The sequence below is a fragment of the Loxodonta africana genome, chromosome 1, assembly GCF_030014295.1.
Source record: "Loxodonta africana isolate mLoxAfr1 chromosome 1, mLoxAfr1.hap2, whole genome shotgun sequence".
Lineage (NCBI taxonomy): Eukaryota > Metazoa > Chordata > Mammalia > Proboscidea > Elephantidae > Loxodonta > Loxodonta africana.
In genome coordinates, this window is record NC_087342.1 from 85,524,021 (window position 1) to 85,530,020 (window position 6,000).

The following is a 6,000-nucleotide window of genomic DNA, read 5'->3' on the forward strand; positions in this document are numbered from 1 at the left end:
GAGGTATGGGTCCTGTTTCATTTTTTTGCTGGTGGGCATCCAGTTTTGCCACCACCATTTGTTAAAAAGATCATCTTTTCTCCATTTGACGGACTTTGGGCCCCTGCTGAAGATCAGGTGACCATTAAAAAGATCAGGTGACCTTAGATGGATGGATTTACCTCTGGGTTCTCAATTCTGTTCCATTGGCCAATATATTTGTCATTGTACCAGTACGAGGCTGTTTTGACTACCATAGCTGTACAGTAGGTTCTGGGTCCTCCTACTTTATTCTTCTTCTTCAATAGTGCTTTACACTTTCCGGAGCCATCCTGCCTGTTTTTTTAAAATGTTTTGATATTGTCTGCTGTTTGGGGGAAATTCAAAAATTATTTTCTTTATTTATTGATTTTAGATTTGTTTCATTCCACTTTTTTTGTTTTATTTGGTTGTGCCTGGACAAGCAGGCTGAGTGTTCTCTGTCATTTGCTTGTCTGTGGGTGTGATACTTCTCATCACCTTGCCAGGTGGGCAGGGCCAGTCATTCAGCTGTGGTGCAGCAGGGCATGTCCAGTGGAGGGGGATGGGTGGGGAATGTGTCATTTTTGGTAGGTACTGGAGCTCGCAGGGCAGAGGCAGGTGGCAATGCAGTGTGGGGTCCAGTGGTCTATGCCTGTGCTCCTCAGGGGTATGGTGCTTAGCAAACAGTGTAGATAGGCAGGAGGTAAGGGGGAGGATGTGATGTGTGGGAAAGAAGACAGAGAAACAGAAGCAAAAAAAAAAAATGGTGAGGGAGCTTGCTTTTGGAATGGCTCAGACCCAGGGAAGCTTTGTGCTGGTGGCTTTTTAACCAGATGGTGTGGCACAGCCCATCAAGAAGGGACAGAGGTGGCACACATGGCTAGGTGGGCAAGAGAAAGGAAACAAAGTAAGGGGAGAGAAAGATAAGACACCAAAAAAAAGGAAAAAGGTGTACATGGTCAAGTGATCAGGATAAAGGAAAGGAAGTTAGAGATAGACAAGAAACTGATTTTAAAAAATGCCCTGAGGGAGCCCACCAGAGTGGAGGTGCTGACTGGGTCAGCCATGTGCTGGTAGCTCTCCAGATGAGCGGTGTGACACTGCCCATCCAAAAATAGCAGAGATGGCACACATGGCCAGGTGTTTGGGACAAAGGAAAGGAAGGAAGGTAGAGCAAGACAAGAAACCAACAAAATAAATAAAAATGTCCTGGTGTGGCAGCATGGACTGGTGAAGTGGCTTCCTAGCTCAGTGACACAGCACAGCCTGTCAAAAAGGGCAGAAATGGCACACAGTTCCAGGTTGTCAAGAGAAAATAAAGGAAGTAAGGTACAGTGAGACAAGAAATTGAGAATAAAAAATCCCTTGAAAGAGCCCACCAGAGTGTTGGCGTGGACTGGAGAAGCAGCTCCACAGCCAAGCAGTGTAGCACAGCCTGTCAAGACAGAGAGGAGATGGCACAAGGCGTCAAGTGTTCAGGAGAGAGAAAAGGAAGAAGGTGAGAGAAGAAGCAAAAAGAAGCCAAAAAAGCAACAACAACATAAAAGATGGCACTGAAGGAGCTGGCTGGTGTGGCAGGGCAAATCCAAGTGGCAAGGAGGAGGTGTCTCCCCAGCACCTCCTGAGCTGAGGAACTGCCAGAAAGCAGCGCAGGCTGTGTAAAGGAAAGAAGGGTAGGAGGTCGGAAAGCATGTATCCCTGGTTACTGTGTACTTTGTCTCCTGCTGGGAGCTCCATGAAGTTGCCTTCCTGTTCTCCCTGTCTGCTGTTCTTTGTGGCCGAGTGGTCCAAGATGGCAAGCCTGTGCCGCATTAGCTCTTTGAGGACGTCCACTCTGTAGCTCTCCTTTTTCTCTGTTCTCTGTCAGTTCCTTAATCTATTTGGTGCTTGGTTGAATTCTTTATTCCTTCATGTGATGCTTACGGTTCCAGGATTGATGTTTGTATCTGTTTTACTTAGTTTTTCAGGTCTTTGTTGTAGAGGGATGGTGTGGTGCTTCTGTCTCTAGCACCATGTTGGCTCCACCTCTCCTGATTCTAGGAATTTTAAAATTTCGTCTTTGATTTCTTCCATTGCCCATTGATTTTTAAGTAAGGTGTTATTCATTTTCCATGTATTTGGTTTTTTCTCTTGCTCTTCCTGTTACTGATTTCAATTTTTATAGTGTTGCAATTAGAAAAAAAATATTTTTTATTATTTCAATGTTTTGGATTTGGTTAAGAATTTCTTTGTGGCCTAAAGTGTGGTCTATTCTGGAGAACAATCCATGTGCATTGGGAAAGACTGTGTACTTTGCTGCTGTTGGGTGGAGTATTCTGCATATGTCTGTGAAGTCAAGTTGGTTGATAGTGGCAATTAGGTCTTCTCTATCTTTGTTGGATTTATTTCTAGTTGTTCTGTCCTGCACTGAAAATGGTATGTTGAGGTCTCCTACTATTATTGTGGAGCTATTTCTCTTTTCAATGCTGTGTTTGTTTTGTTTTTTGACACCCTTTCCTTTGGTGCATATATGTTTATAATGATTATGTCCTCTTGGTGGATTGACACTTTAATCATTATATAATGTCCTTCCTTATCTTTTATGGTGGATTTTGCCTTAAAGTCTATTTTATCAAAAATTAATATTGTCACTTCTGCTCTTTTTTGGCAATTGTTTGCTTGATTTTTTTTTTCCTTCCTTTGCATTTTAGTTTGTTCATGTCTTTGTGTCTAAGGTGTGTGTGTCTTGTGGACAGTATATAGATGGAAGATGGACCGTTTTTTTTTTTATCCATCCTGCCACTCTCCGTCTTCTTAATGGTACATTTAGGCCATTTACATTCAGTGTAATTATTGGTAGATACGAGTTTTCTGGTGCCTTTTCGTGTGTGTGTGTGTGTGTGTGTGTGTGTGTGTGTGGTGTTGACGGTTTCTTCATTCTGCTTAATTTTCTGTGCTGAGTTATTTTTTATGTATTTTCTTTTTATCTCTCTCATTATTGTCGATTTTTTTGTTTACTGAGTCTTTGTTTTTCTTATTTTTTATTTTGATGAGTAGCTTTGTTAGCTTCCTGTATGATTACCTTAAAATTTACCTTTATTTTCCCAAGTTTAAGCCATTCTTTTGCTCCTTGATATCACCTTGACTTCATCTCCATATGAAAGCTCCATAACTACACTTTTATTCCCCCTTTTGTCTTTGACATTGTCTTCATTTACAGATTGATGTCTCTGATTCTCTGTTTTCAGTCTTTTAAATTTGTTTTATTTTTCAGAATTCTATATCTGAGTCAGTATATAACAAAAACCAAACCAAACTCAGTGCTGTCAAGTTGATTCCTACTCATAGCTACACATAGGACAGAGTAGAACTGCCCCCATAGAGTTCCCAAGGAGCGTCTGGCGGAATTGAACTGCCGACACTTTGGTTCGCCGCCATAGCACTTAACCACTACGCCACCAGGGTTTCCAAGTCGATATATAGCAAAATTGTCTCTCAAATATGATGGCAAAATTAGGACATTTTCAGATAAACAAAAATTATGGGAATTTGTAAAAACCAGACAAAATTTATAAGAAGCAGTCGGTATATAGCTGACACTAACATATATCCTAATCTCAACTTATTGTCTGATATTGATGATCTTTTTTTCCGAAGAACTCCCTGTAATACTTCTTGTAAATTTTGTCTGGTTTTTACAAATTCCCTTAATTTCTGTTTATCTGAAAATGTCCTAATTTTGCCATCATATTTGAGAGACAATTTTGCTGTATATATAATTCTTAGTTGGCAGTTTTTTGTTTTAGTCTTTCAAAGTTTTATATATGTCATCCTATTGCCTTCTTGCTGGCATGGTTTCTGCCAGGTAATCAGAGCTTAGTCTTATTGGTTCCCCTTTGTAGATGACTTTTGGTTTTTCCTGAGCTGCTGTCAAGATTCTTTCATCATCTTTGGTTTTGGCAAATTTGGTTATGATATGTCTTGGTGACTTTCTTTTGTTGTCTATCCTATAAGGGGTTCACTGACTCTTAGATGCTTATCTTCTCATCTTTCATGATAAGAGGGAAATTTTCTTTCAACAAATCTTAGACAATTCTCTCTCTGTTTTCCATTGCCTCTCTCTGTTCCGGAACTCTGACTGTGCATATTTTTTTCCTTTTGATGGCATCCCACATAATTCTTAGTATTTCTTCATTTTTCTTCAATCTTGTTTCTGGTTTTTTCTCAAACAAGTCGGTGCTAAGGGATTTGTCTTCTTTTGCTAAGTTTGTCTTCCAGTAATTCAATTCTGCTTCTATATCCTTCTATTAAATTGTCACTTTCTGAGAATTTATTGTTAAATTTTGAATTTCTAGTTGCTCTTTTTGTATGGTTTCTAGTCGTCTATTTTTATCATTTTGTTCTTCTATTGTTTCCCTGAATTCTTCTATTGCCTTGTCTGTGTTTTCCTTGGTTTTATCTGTGTTTTTCTTGATCTGTTTCTTGATCTCCCACAGAATCCTGCATATTAGTCTTTTCAATTCCTTTTCAGGTAGTTCCATTACCATTTCTTCCTCTGGAAGGTTATCTGGTTCTTTATTTTGATCACTTGATGGAGCCATCTTGACCTGCTTCTTTATGTGAATTGATATTGTCTGTAATTTCTGAGGCATTAAGGCTATTATATTTATTGATTTACCATATGTTTGCTGTGACCTGTTTTTTTGTTTTCTTTTCTTTTGATGTACCTGAGTAGGTGGGGCATGTGTGCTACTCTGGTCACTAGTCTGGCTGCACTGCAGCTCTCACCACCTGACTCAGGGTATTGGGGAGCTAATGAGTGTGAGAGCTCAGTTCTCTGTTCAATGGTCTTGTGGGCAGCTGAGGATATTGCTGGTGTTTCTGGTGAGATGATGTGTCTGTGCATCCAATCAGCTGGAAGTGAGTGCAGGGAGTGTTTTCACTGGTCATGGGGTTGGGTATTGTGTATACTCACTGTTAGTTGCCAGATGTTCTAATCAAGGGTGTCCTAGTCATCAGTCACTGGGCAAGTGGCAAGGACTTCTCACCAATGATCCCTGGCAGGTTGGGTGAGTGGGGTGGTCAGAATGGCACAAGCCTCCAGTTATAGAGGGGGATGATGTGAGGGACAAGGTAGGAGAGATGTCACCAGCCCATGGGTGCCCAGTTGGAAGGTGTGCCCTGTCCTCTAGTGCACTGTGGGGAGGGTGAACCACTGGCCCTCAGGCCTCCAGTGTAGGTGGTTGGAGAAAGTAGAAGGCACCACTGGATCATGGCCCCAGCACTAGTGGCTTGGCGTAGGAGCATGCAGGCCCCTCACTTGCCAGATTACAGAATCAGGTCTGCCTGATGGTGCTTGGGTCACTCAGACTGGGAGAGGAGTGAGGTAGAGTCATTTTTTTAAATTTTGTTTTTGTTGTTGAGAATATATACAACAAAACATACACCAATTCAACCTTTCCTACATGTACAACTCAGCTACATTGAATACATTCTTTAAGTTGAGCAACCATTCTCACCCTCCTTTTATGAGTTGTTCCTCCTCCATTAACATAAGCTCACTGCCCCCTAAGTTTCCTATCTAATCTTTCAAGTTGCTGTAGTCACTTTGATCCCATATAGAAAGTTCTTAAAAGAGCATAATGCTCCAAGAAGACATTTTTTAGTAGGTAGGCAGAACAATTGTCTGGTTTTAACAAGGCTTCAAGGGACATTTTTGGTTTAAATTTTTTAAAAACTATCTCAGGGCAATTGTTTCAGGGGTTCATTCAGCCCCCTTGGGTCCAGTCTGCTGTCAATGATAATTTGAAATTCTGTTGTCATTTTTTCCCCTTTTGATCAGGATTCTTCTATAGAATCTTTGATTAAAATGTTCAGTAATGGTAGCTGGGCACCATCCAGTTCTTCTGGTCTCATGACAAAGGAGGCAGTTGTTCATGGAGGCAATTAGCCACAATTCCATATCCTCCTTCTCTTCCTGACTCTTCGTTTCCTTTGTTGCTCTAGGCAAATAGAGACTAT